This window comes from Tympanuchus pallidicinctus, unplaced genomic scaffold, assembly GCF_026119805.1.
Source record: "Tympanuchus pallidicinctus isolate F22 unplaced genomic scaffold, pur_lepc_1.0 scaffold18, whole genome shotgun sequence".
In the NCBI taxonomy this organism is placed as follows: domain Eukaryota; kingdom Metazoa; phylum Chordata; class Aves; order Galliformes; family Phasianidae; genus Tympanuchus; species Tympanuchus pallidicinctus.
Genome location: NW_026294699.1, coordinates 14,718,034 through 14,732,073, shown reverse-complemented (window position 1 = coordinate 14,732,073; position 14,040 = coordinate 14,718,034). Strand labels below are relative to the sequence as shown.

General features: G+C 42.2%; 1 protein-coding gene across 1 annotated transcript in view; it reads left to right on the top strand.

Annotated features, from left to right (window-relative positions):
- SHISA9 (shisa family member 9) overlaps window positions 1–14,040 on the top strand; it is a 154,453-nt gene that overhangs the window by 110,773 nt on the left and 29,640 nt on the right. The gene's annotated exons all lie outside the window — the stretch shown is intronic.

Genomic DNA, 14,040 nt, shown 5'->3' with positions numbered 1-14,040 from the left:
GGTCACACACTGACACGTCAAACCATGTAACCAAAATTATTTCTGATCTTAAATGAAGGAATGCTGGAACACGCCAGCAGAATTCCCAAGAATACATCTTTTTGGTTTGGCTAGGAAAAAGTTATATACAAGCTAATGATAAAAGCTTGAGTCTTTCCCTGTAGCAAGTCTCATAGAACACTTTGCCCATGTAGTCACCAGGCCACCAAGGAAAAATAGTCAATTAGCATACCTTTTTCAGAATCAAGGATGTTGCTTTTCCCCTTACAACACCAGCTTAGAAAACCATCTCTTCTCAAGATACCACCTGAACAGCAACATGCACATGTGACTTCTCTTGGATGGACCAAAGAACTGACACAGAGCTTGCTGAGGCCAATACACGGGAATTAACATATAGCTATATCTAAATCAGAGAATGAACGTGAGAATCCAGAATTTAAAATTCCTTGGGCTGCCACCCAGTGAGAGCCAGCCAAGTAGTGGGAGAATACGTGCCTCAGTGGTCAGCAGGCTCAGGTGGAAAACGGAAATTTCACAGCATTTCATCAATTACAAATATGCTAATCCAAAACTTGCTCTCTAGCACCATGCTTAATGGAAGAAGGAAGTAGAAGTGAACAGAACTATTCCTGGTATTGGAGATGGGAGCATTAGACACTGCTAGCTTAAGAAGAGCCCCACCAACAGCAAGAGTTTAGACAGAAAAGCTTCCTTTTGTGAGCCATTTTGGTAATTGAAAATATTTATTTCCCTATATAATTTCTCACGAGTTTTCTTTCTTTTTTTGTTTTCGAATTTATGCAGTAGGCAATCTCCCCATCTCCTCCAAGCCTCAATTTTTCACTGGTTATCAGCAGAGGAACAGGCAGCGTGACAAATGGTTTTAGAAACAGCTGAGCACAGGGCTGCACTTTCACCTGAACAGCCCTTCCTTTCTGTGAGAAGGAATCCATGCCATCTCTATCTCCAATAAGACAAGTGTCAGCGACAGGGGAGTCAGAGCGCTCACCCAGGATGAAAGCTGATTCAGAACACCCATATCCATATGCTTTCACTGAAAATTAAGATGCACTCTTAACGTAGCTTGCTATCTTTTAACATTAGCAAAGCATAGGTTTTGTGGGGGTACATTTTCAAAGTGAATTGTGCTTATGAATCTCAATTATTAGCTAATGAGATGTGCAATTCCTAAGTACCGCTTCAAAAACGGACCTCATACAGTTTGAATGCATCCTTGTATCTTAGAAATTAGCTGATAGAAAAAAATCAGTACTGTAAGTTTTCTGAGAGAAAGCCTAAATCACCTGTCAGCAATAGGACAGTAGTGGCTGGTATGGGCAGAGAATGACGATAATGCTGCAAAGCTGGAAACTTCCCAGAGTCCTGCTTAATTGCAACAAGACAAGAATCTGACTGACAGAGGACAGTTCTGAAATTAAATAGTTGTACTCAGCTTGCAAAGTATGGCCAGAAAAATTATCAAAGAAAAGAAAGGAAGGAGGGGAGAGAGGAGGAGCAGAGAACAGAGAGAGAGAAAAGGAGAGACAAAGTAGAGGAAGACTGCAAGTAGAACTATCACCGTGGAAATACAGACTTGAAACACATGAGTATTAAGTGGAGATGCATGATCCCATAAAAGACAAGTGAAGGAAGCAGAAATAGAATCAAATAATAAAGTCACATTATTAAATAATGTGACAGTAATTATTTCTTTGCTTATTGGCTAGGTGGGTTTGCATTGTAAATATAATTGTATATACAAATTGAAACATTTTGACTTGGTAATAAATAATAACATCTGAGAGCTGAATTTGGCTGCTCTCATTCAGTGTCTTCTCTTCTGATGTATCGTTGTTAGAATAGCACACCCAAAAAGGTAATAATCACAGGAAAAAGTGAGATGCCTAATGATTAACAGCAGAGATGTAATTACACAATGAGTCTGTTTCTTTAGAGAGACTAAAACCTCACTAGAAACAAAGGTTTTACAAAAGGCCGTTCAAACAAGTTAAATAGCAGTGCTTAAAATGAAATTTCTGAAGTTAAGCATTTGCAGGTGACTCTGTAACATTGGATTGTGCAAAACAGCAAGCAGCTCCTGCTTCTGAACTTCTCTCCTGGAGATCTCCATTTTCTCTGGAGGTTATACTGGATTAGTTTTGCAGCACCATCAGAAGAGATTTGAGGAAGCGAGGATCAAATCTCAGCAGGTTTCAAGCTGTTTTGGCAATGAGGCCTAGACATCTAAAAGAATCTCTCTTGAATCATGGCCTCCTTTGAGATTTTTGGTATGACCATCATCATAGGTCAGTCTCATATGTGTCCCCACTCAACACTGCTCTACAGCACTGCAGCTCTTAGTGAAATAGAGCCGCTAGTCATCATGCCTCCATTAATACACATTACTCCAAGTCAGCCCACACAGCAGAATTAAGTAATGATACATTTTTAAAATGCATGAAAGGAAAAAAAAATAAATAAAGTTGTACTTGTTGTGAATTTGAAGGTGATAAATGCAGTAGACTGAATTTTCCATTTGCTAACTGTTCTGATACACATGATTTACCCTGCAGAACTCACGCACACTTTTCATAAACAAATAACTATCTGTAGGGTTAGCTCTTTCCTAAGGGCTAATCAAGAGTTAAACTACTCTGAAAGGTTATCTTCATAAATTGTAGCTACGGTATGCTATTAAATGTCAGTTACCGGGGTAAGCTGATTCCTACTGAATATTTATTAAGATTAATTTAACGAGGTGCACTGTAGGAATTATTGAACATTTTAAAAATGTTAATTGATACAATTACTAATAAATCATTCTGACAACAAAAAAATCTCTCCCATTCTTCAGTAAGATCATGAAGCTCATTATATTTTGCATATGAAACTATGACTGTTCTGTCAGACACACAATGTTTTTCACACAGGTGTTTTTCAGCTTCTGCACTCAAACAGAATGGTCTCATCGAGGGATGCCAGGTAGCATCAGTGTGTAATTCTGGATCCAGGTAATGCACTGAGCAGCCTCATCCCTCTGGCTGGCTGCCATTTTGTCTGCATGGTGTCCGGTTGCCCTCAAACTATCTATTTCTGTAACAGGGCAGCTCTGAAGGGCTGCAGAAGGAAGTGCCTCTGGAAATAAGTTTGACAAGTAATGACTTAGGAAACTCCATCATCAAAAGATGAAACGTTATTTCCAAAGTCCATTGTCAGAGTAGGTTCTCAGTAACCATTCCATTTACACAGACTACTCAGCCATTTTGTCATCCACAAGCAACCCTCCAACACTTACAACAGCTGTTCAAGAAAATACGTCAGGGAGCTAGTTTTTTCATGTCATCTTATTCTTCCACTATTGCTTTGTTTTTTATTCCATTCTTCATAAGTTGCTGTCATATCTGCTCATCTTTCCTCCCTATTTTCCTTCAAGTTCTATACACAGCATTATCAATGGTGCAGTTGTCTGATTTTTCTGTTGGCCTTCCCTTGAAACACGTTTTCCTAACATTTGCTTCTCTATTAGCCTGCATCCCTGAAAACACCAGCAACATGATTAATCAGCTACTGGTTTCTTTTCTCCTGCTCCCTTCATGGAAACATTTGGAAGGTGATTCTCTGCTGCCCTGGTGACTCCACATCTTGGAGCAGGCAGCTCCGGTTGTTTTTCCTCGGGTAATTCATCATCTTGCTTCTACACACGGCTACTAACAAATCAATCAAGCTCCTACATTTGAATTTAATAGAGGCCTTGGATGGCAGGCTACACTATTTCAGCCTGTATGAAGAAGAGACACGTAAAAAAGACAGAATTATTCCCTCATTTTATTTGAATAGTAGCAACTATTTATTTTAGATTTAGATTGCGTGTAAATCAAGGGATGCTTAATAGAAGTAACATAGTCTCACTGATGTAGAAATACTTAAATTTACCATTAAATTTAGGAAGACAGAGATATAAAAGTTAGTCTTTGGTGAAAGCAGGATGATGATAAACTTGTCAAAGATTAATTGCTTATAAACGTTAGTACAAGTAGCGAAAACGAAGATTATCAGCACATTATAAAAATATGGAAAATAATGCTCTTTTAGGTGGGATGCCACTTGAAGTGGCAATTCTCCCCTGCCCCCGATATCTATTTCTAAGGACCAAAAATATGTTCTCAGACAAACAAAGGACCTTTTTGCTCTTTATGGGCATTCACAAAGCTGCTCGCAGAGCTGCACTTCCCTCTCTCCCGCAGCCATGGAGCTGCTTAGCCAGGCAGGCAGCGAGGCTCAGACGTGCAATGAACCTGAAAAGGACCTGGCAGTCCCTCCTCAGGGGCCTCAGAGAAGAGCTGCTGGGGCACCTCTGCAGCAAGGCCTCGTTATCCTCAATCACGCTGCATGGATTTTTCTGCCATTCTCCTGTTTTTATTCCTTCTAAAGAGAAGTGGAAGAAAGCAACTGCGCAAAATGTAATCTACATCACTTCAACAGTCATAATACTTGCTACTGTTATTCTGACCCTATTAAAATAACTCTCACACTCATGTTCTTGTGTACACTAGTTGAATAAAAAACCCAGCTGGCTTCCTTCCCACTCACCCAATCTTTGCAACATGGAAACAACTTGCTCTTGCAGACTGAGTCACCCCTTTGCACGGCTGTGCCAGGGCATTTCCTCACCAGCGCAGTCCTCAGAGGGCACTGCTGCCATCACCACACTTGTGGTGGGACACAAGGGCCTGAGCAACTCTGGACCATCAGAAGAAGCTGGCAATGCCGTGTGCTCTTCTGGCACATCCAGGCAGACAAATACAGCTGCTTGCAGCACACCCTGCACACAGAGCCCGGCTGCCCCCACATGGGATGCAGCCAGCTGTTAGCCCCAGTGCAGCTGAGAGGTGGCCCACGGGCCTACAAAGAAAAAGCAAGTCCAAAGTGTTGAGAATATTTAAACAGTAAACAAAACTCATTTTCCATACAAGCTATGTGCACAGTCCATTCACAACAGAGAACCTTGCCCACAGCACATCATCTCTGGTGCACTGCTACAATAGGCAGAACAGGGCTGACCTTTGAAGTAGCCAGAGTGAAGCTTTGGAGACTCAGTGGTACGTTCTCTTACAATTACTAGTCTACAAGGTTAGCAGCACACCCCCTATGGCTTCCTGCACAACCTGTGTTATCACTGCACTCAGTCCACAAAAAAGGAGTGGTACATCAGTTCCAGAAAAGTGATGAAGTCTAGTGATCTAATTATGCCTCTAATGAAATTTAGATAGTTTGCATAAGGGAACAGATTCTCTCAGCTACACACACATTGTTTGGAAAAGAACTGATGATAAGTAAAACAAGAAAATTGTGTTTAGAAAGTCAGTTTCTAGTTGAAAATATTCTCCAAGACATCTTTCTTGCTGATGAGCCATTATTTGTTTATAGTAACAATACGGGTCCTGAAGCATCCTCTCACACGTTTTCAAGAACATCTCTTCTGCTGTATTTATTTCTTGAAGCCTGCTCACAGCAGACCTGGCTGCTAAGGCCACATGGTTCCAGCCACTGGCTGCTGCCATTCTAGTGTCCTCTGCACCACCAAGGGCTCTGTCCTGCTTACTGCTGTGCATCAGGAACCGAGATGGATCACATTCCAGAATAGTGAGCATCAGCTACAGTTGGAGCCTGATTTGCTGTTATAGAGCTCTACAGCTAATAAGTGTTTTCTTACTGTATGACTTCCTTGACTGTATAGCAAATAGCCTACAGTGCTGCTCCTCTTATAAGCACATAGGTCAAAGAAATTCACAGAATCATAGAATGGCCTGGGTTGAAAAGGAGCACAGTGCTCATCCAGCTCCAACCCCCTGTTGTGTGCTGGGTCGCCAACCAGCAGCCCAGGCTGCCCAGAGCCACATCCAGCCTGGTCTTGAATGCCTGCAGGGATGGGGCATCCACAGCCTCCTTGGGCAACCTGTGCCAGTGCCTCACCTGCCTCTGGGTGAAAAACTTCTTCTTAATATCCAACCTGAACCTCCCCTGTCTCAGTTCAAAACCATTCCCCCTTGTCCTATCACTATTGACCCTCGTAAACAGCAGCTTCCCCTCCTTTTTGTATGCTCCCTTCAAATGGTGGAAGCCTTTTCTTCTCCAGGCTAAACAAGCCCAGTTCCCTCAACCTTTCCTCACAGCAGAGCTGCTCCAGCCCTCTGCTCGTCTCAGTGCCTCTGGACCCACTCCCAGAGCTCCACGTCCTTCCTGTGCTGGGGCCCCACGCCTGGACGCAGCGCTGCAGATGGGCCTCACAAGAGCCAAGCAGAGGGGGACGATAACCTCCCTCTCCCTGCTGGCCGCCCCTTTTTCATGCAGCCCAGAACACAGCTGGCCTTCCAGGCTGCAGGCGCACACTGCTGCCTCATGTCCAGCTTCTCATCCACTAGGACCCCCAGGTCCTTCTCCGCAGGGCTGCTCTCAAGGAGACCTTCTCCCAGTCTGTATAAACACCTGGGATTGCTCTGGCGCAAGTGCAGCGCCTTGCTCTTGGCCTTGTTGAACCTCATTGGGCTCTCGTGGGTCCACTTCTCCAGCCTGTCCAGGTCCCTGTGGATGGCTTCCTTTCCCTCCAGTGTATCAACTGCACCACTACATTCTTGTCCTTCATGTCTGTATGTATGTATGTGTGCAAGTAAGTAATAAATCCACTTCCTCCTTCATCAACCAACCTGGCACAGCAGGGCTCCTGGAATGGAGACAGTGTCTAGTTTTTAATGTGTAAGTAACAGTAACTGCCAAGATTACCTTGTTATTACCCTCATTATCTTAGTCATGTGCTTTTTTTTTTTTTTTCAGGCAGCCTTTTGTTTGCCAGGAAGTATAAGGGAACATGCATTTAAGAACTAAGGGTGATGGAATAGGAGATCAAGGCTGATCCTTGTAAAAAAGAAACCTTTACTCATGAAACAGACCAGACATAATTATAAACATTTTTCAAACAACTCATTCCTACATAAAGGCTGAAGTAGTAAAGGTCAGCAGAATGGAGAATTATTTCCTATTAAAACTTTGGCTGCTAAAGGATGCTTCTCCAGCGCAATTAGACTGTGCTGCCTTGCTTATATGGTTTTTTTTCCTGCTTATTATTTGCAGGAAGAATACCCTTATGTTCTGCACTTTGCAGTTGTTTTAGCGATGGTAGCTCCAATACTGAGAAATTCTGCATAGATATTACTGCTCAGTAACGAATTCCCCCTGTTGTTTACTAGCAGGGGGAAAAAAAAAAGCAAGCAATTACAACTAAAAGGAATAAAGTAACTGGAGCAGATTATGTTTTGCACTTGGAAAGGTGACGAGATTTCAGAATTCTCTTTACTTCTGGCTTGAAAAGCTACATATTTTGGCACTGTCTGCCAGGGGCCAGTCTAGCACCAAGCTCTGGCTGTCCCACAGCTCGCTGGCTGTGGTGCAGCTGTGGGGCTAGGCAGCGAGTGCCAAGGAGCTGCCAGCTCAGAGCCAAACACTCAGTGCCTCTCTGGTGCACCAGGAGTGCTGCACGGAGCTGAGTTCCCACCCAGCATCTGTGCTGTGGAGCAGAGGGGCTGAAGAGCCAGCCTGGAGTTTTTGCTGCCCATCAGCTCCCTGGGCAGGCAGTTGAGGGCCTCTGCAGATTAGATGACAGAGACTGAGAGAAATTCCAAAACCTGTCCATTTTTCATTAGCTTTTGCTTAAAGCCAAGTTGCCCCTGGGTAATGCTTTGATCTTCACAAATCAGCATTCTCCAGCCAAAGCATTTGTGAACAGCTTTAGCTAAGGCTCCAAATCACAAATTCCATAAGAGCTGAATGCTGGTCTCCATCAGAGTCCTTCAAAAATCCACTCTTTTGAGAGCATCATGTTCTTGGGACTCAGGCCTGATGCTGTTTTCAGGATTACAGCCCAATGGATTTCACATAAAGAACAAGCAAGAGAGAAACAATGGCATTTCATCAAATAGCCTGCTTCTAAAGAGTCAGAAAAAGGCAAAAACATTAAATCTACAGGAATTTGAAATACTTATATTCTTAGGCTTTATTTTATCCTTTCTGAAGAAAGAAAAAAATGCTAAGGTGTTATGCTATTTAAGAGTGGGGAAAAACCATGAATAATAAATATCATTAATGCCACCAGCAATTCGACTTGAACTATCCATATATTTCTGCTTATTTTTCCCCACTCACTGATACAACCACAAGAAAACATTAACTCACATGTGAATCTGATGCATTTTTATATAGTTGGAACTAGTACTCAGTATTTCACTCACATGAGGTCAGTGAGCTCATATTTAGTTGATACATAACACTGTTCTAATTGCATTTTGTTTGGAAATCGGAACAACTGCGCAGGCTACACTGACAGCAGTGCTTCCTGTTTACTTCCATGGAAACCACAACAGAAACAAAGAGTACAACACCACTACTTGATAGCTACAAGACGCTGTTCTTCAACGCAGCTACCACCGTGAGCTATGCATTTTCACAGCAATGAGCAACAGGCTGCACGCTGTGTTCCTACAAATCCACACCAGTGGCAGTAACCTCTGCTGCTGCTGCCACTGCTGAAACATTCACAAGCATTGGTGAGAGTCAGTGGGGGCCATTTTCTCTGCAAGGAGGAATTCAGCTCCACCCTTCGCTCCCCCCACGCTTCCATGTCAGGCGCCATTCTGTCCCAGTGCCCCTCTGCTGCCATCTGTCACACAGCAACAACCTGTCACGGAATGTTGGTGGGCAGGATCAGCCTTTGCTGCCATCCCACCAACAGCTGCCTCTGACATCAGGGCTGACATCACAAGATAGGAGGCATTACTTTTGGAGCAGCCCTCATAATTGGAGACTTATCAACATGGAGCCACAGGCTTCAAGTTTTACTGCCATGCTGCAATCTTTTACAGGGCTCAGTTAGTTTTATGTATTGCTTTGGGAAATAAAAGTAAATTCAGAATTTAAGAAAGCATGGGTTGTATTCCTTTGCATTTTCTCAGAATTATCATCATTCATTACCATTTTTATTTTGGGCTCTTTTTCAAATCAATAAATAAAAATATAAAACAACCATACTCCAAATCAGACTTCTGAGAGGGTGGCTGACCTCCCCAAGCAACAGGGCATTTTACATTACCCTTGCCAGGCTATATGTTTTCATTTCCATGTATGTTTTAAAATCACAGAATCACAGTAGGGGTTGGAAGGGACCTCCAGAGATCATCGAGTCCAACCCCCCCCAAAAATCCTTTTATAGCAGTAAGAATGACACTGACAGCTGTGTTCCATGAAAACTCAGATGTCCCACAGATAAGCCTATACACGAGCATTATGCTCCAGCACAGAAAGCAAACCATCAGGAAAGGGAGCCTGCTCCAGTGGCTGCACCAAGGGCCAAAGCTGCTTTGCATGGCCACAAATCCCACGGGTTTGACTCAGAAAAGCTTATGCTTTTTCTAGAGTAAATACATCAGGCTTTGTTTCTAAAAACAAAGCATCCATAGTTCATTCCAAATTGCTTTCATAAGGCACCATTCTCCTAACATTATCATCAAGGATAAACCATCACAGCAGGAAAAGCAAAATCCAACTTCAGTGTCCATAGTCTTCAACCCAATGTTCTGCTGACAGCACTGGTCTTGTGTGAAACCCATTGTTCTGTCAAAACAGCGGTTTCCTATGAGCCAGGTATGCTCACAGTTACAGCTATGATGTATCAAGACATGCTTAGTTCTACACAGCTCCAAATACAGGAGTGGGTGGTTGTTTGGCTCACATATAACTGGTGCTAATGTATGGCAATTGCAGATATTTTAGATCTTTAGCACATCTCTCAACCTGTTTTGGGAAACAATCACAATAATAACATACAGAATAAATACAATGATTCAGATTATTAACACGTACTGTTACTTACACTTATATGGCTGTCATTTGTACTAATGATGTTGGCACTGATCCTGCTTAATCGAACTTCAGAAATAAGAGCGAACTGAATCTAATCAAAGGAGGATAAGTTTTTTTTTTCCCCAGAGCCTCACGGAAATCTGGGCAACTTCACTGCATAATTAGCATGTGTAGCTGAAGGCTGAACTACAAAGCACCGAATCCTGACATAATGATACTTGTAGGTAGTACTAATGAAACTTGTGAGCTTTTGTTTGTTTGCTTTCTAAACCTACTGCATATAACTGAAAGTATCCACCACTTGGGTTTGACTGAGGGTCTTCATCCAGGTAGCACTTCACACAAGTGCATGAGATAGACAAAAAGCAACTGAGCACCTGAAGCTGTCCCATATGGAAAATAAAATGCCACGGGTGGAAGAAGTGTCCCTCCCTGCCTGCAGCCAGGCAGGATTTCCCAAGAGGGAATTATCACCATGCCCCAAATGGCCGCACTGCCCTGGCTGAGCAGCAGTACAGACTCCCTGCCAGGAACCTGCACTCTGACTCAGCACACTGCCAGGAGCTGAGGCTTTACAGGTTCACATCTAAAATGCAAAAGCACTGCATTTTCTCCTCTCAAGCCCTCCTGTTACCTTGCTATCCACTTGATTACATCAGCGACCCAACGTCACAACTCCCCAGGCAGAGTGGTGCACGAGAGAAAAAACATCAGCAACCTTGCTACTAGCGAAACAATTCACCTGTTACAAAACCACAGCACCTGCTTTCATCTTCACTCCATGTAAAAGCCTCATACTTTAATATCCCAAGGCATTGTGCATATGGCCTACTTGCTAAATCAATGCTTCTTAAAAATGGAAGCTTATTTCACTATTTTTTTCATCAGTTTCAGGCTTAAATGACACTGTCTTCAGTTAAAATCTCTCAAGCCTCCGCTTTAAATACATAGCGACGCTATGCACAAGGATGAATAGGAGCAAGTGCTGTTGTCTACAGAAACCTTGCCACGTTAGTGACAACAGTCAATATTCAAAACAAAAAGATGTTTATGTACATCCGCAAGACAGGGTGCCTGCAACATCACAACTGTCCTCCACCTTTATCATAGGGAAGGTCAAATTCTTTCACCAAACTCAAGGAGACTGATCCATGTAAAATAATAAATCACAGAAATGCTCCCTGTGCCTCTTCTCTGTGAAAAGGAATAGCCACATAACAGAAAAACTATTCTCTTCTTCCTGAATTTCAAGATGAGAGACAGAAAAGCCCTACTACATTTTTCAGCTCTGCCAAAGTGAAGGAGTTTCATAATTGGCAGTTAAGCATCTTCATCTGCCTTCTGGGTCCAAAGTGAAAGATCTGACAATTTATTTCAATAAATGCAATAACCGCTGGCATACAGAGGAAGCACTCTTACAGTATTTGTTCATGGTACAGCTCTCTCCATCTTATTCTGATTGCAGGCAAATCACAGTACTTTGCTGTGGCTTGGAAACACATCCAAGTTTATTTCACTGTAAATATTTAATTAAAACATTAAAAAAATATGGAGGGAATACAGACACACTTCTGGTTTCTAGATTCTGCACAGCTATTATAACATTAACATCCATAACATTCAGGGAACTACATACAGTGTATAAGTATATAATCTTTTTTTTTTTTTTTTTTTTTCCCCAATGTTTTGGTTTTTTCTTTTCCCTGCAAGATTCAGGATTAATGAGCATTTAGCAAACCCAAAATCAGTGAGATGAATTGCTCAAGAAAAAAACAAACAACTAACCAACCAAAAACTGTTCTAACGCCCCATCCTGTGTCTGGGGAAGCATGCTCTCTCTTTATCTGTCGCTTTATCTAAATTTAAGAACAAATAGAACTTAACAAAAGCCGAACTCTGTTAAAGATATTTTTTCTCCTTTTCCTGACATGAATTCCTATAAGCAGTACAGAATCTAACAAAGCATTACTGGTTCTTTGTTAATACTAAGTTCACTCATGATAATACCTAGATTTCCATTCTTCCAGGCCAGCAATTAGCACGTGCCAGCTGCAACAACGTCTGTAAAGACCAATTACTCAAAATGAAAGAGAAACTGCTGTATTGTAACAACTCTCCCTCTGCAAATACAGAAATTGGGAGCAGAAGGATATGAGTATCAGGTTTCCAAAAAGCACACCAGTGGCGATTTAGCTGAACTGTTAATGCTGCCAGGCTTTTACACCACAAGTACAGAAGGCAGTAGCAGCGTAGTCCCAGACTGCAAGGCCACCATTGCTAACTTAAGGTCTTTTTGTCTTCTCCTTGGAAGGGGAGAGAGAGAGAAGCAGATTACTTTACTTTAGCAAAGGGATCACTATGGAATCACCCATGGGTGAAACATGACAGTTTTCTAAGGTAATGGAAATACTACATAGGAGATTAGAACATGATCCCCAAATCCACGATTAAGAGGCCAAAGGGAGGATTAAATTATTGCTATGTGATCTTATCTTTAATTATACTAGAAAGGAACCATTAGGCACAGTAATTCTGGCTGTTTGTATGTAACATAGGAAATTTTTCCTTAAGTAGCACTGATTAAGTTGGAGGCAAATCATAATAAAGGGAAGAGAGCATTTTGAGTTTCTGTGGGAAGTTTGAGTAATCACCCATTAGTGTAAGCAGATATCATTTACAGTAACACACTGTGAGAAGCAATAGTTTTGAAGGACTTAATACATGGACATAGCCTTTGGTCACAGAGCAAGTTTACAGGCATTCAAATACCAGAGCTTCCAGCAAGCTTCCCTTTGGGAAGGGACAGCGCCCTTACCTAGTTGGCAAATTCTTCAAACACCAGGAATAAATAAATAAGACTGTATGGGAAAGTTTTCATAATGTGTAAAATGCTGCAAAAGCTCATTGCTCAGTCAGCCATGCATGGAGCTTCTTGCGCAGGAGCAAAGCCCTCCAGGCAGCGAGCAGCCCTGGAGACAGCCTGACCCACGCACAGATCCCTTTGACTGTGCTGTACCTACGATTTATTCCAGCTCTTCTAGAGGCTGCTCATTTAAGGTCTCCTAAATGAAAGCCCACAGAAAAGCGGGGCCTTGAGTATCTGGCCAGACTTGACACTAGGGCAGAGAAGGTGAGATCTTGGCTTCGAGAAGTTTTAGAGCAAATCGTAACTGAAAGAAGTATAGGAAGGCTGCTGCCAGAGCAGTTCTGCTACCAATGAGAAAAGGACAGCATACAAATTAGATGTGCCTGTGCTTGGAAGGAATCCATAAAGCCTTGTTCTTGGAAGACATTCTGAGAAAGCTAAAGAGGCAGTCTGCAATTCATTAAAAATAATGTATGCAGAGTAATAGGCCATAGCTAGAAATGTCTGAGAACAGAAGCATCGATTTTACTTTTTCTTTTGGGCCTCTACTTCATTTTTAAGAAGAACTGCATTGTGCAAAAGACTAACAGTCCAGATAATATGGAGAAAAAAAATATGGAGACAAAAGAGGTCATATTGAAAAGAGACATATATGTCATCCCCCATAACGCCATTCAGCCTGCCTTCTGATATGTTGCACTTTATGCAAGTAGCACTGGGCAGACACTCAGAATCAGTCCTGGGTGCTGTTCCAATGCCAGAAGGTACCTGAGCTCAACAAAACTGTTAATTAGCATCATTGCTGAATGAATGGTCCCAGCCCTCTTTTCAACACTTTAGAGCAGGTAATTGTGGCTATTAAAGGATCTTACGTTTGATCTCAAGGCACTGTAACAAATTGGTGAAACCCAGCATGCTGCATTCCTGTTAATGGGTGAGGGAAACAGTCCAGGTTTGAGAAGTTCCTCATATTCCTGAAACATCCAGCTTACATCCAGAAGGTAAAGGTATGCAAGATAACTGCTTCTTATTTGGATTTTAAATAAGAAAGCAAAAGAAAATCCTTAAGCCAGAAACATCAGTCTTTAGAACACTGCCATTGAACAATAACACTGCATGAATACAGATACTGGAAAGAACAGTTACGTATCGGACTCAAAATAGTGTCCCAGTGATTTAATGAAAGACAGAGCCAGAGTTCAGGGAACTGTCATGGGATAATAATCATTCCACTCTGTGGCACCAGGGCAAACATGACCCAC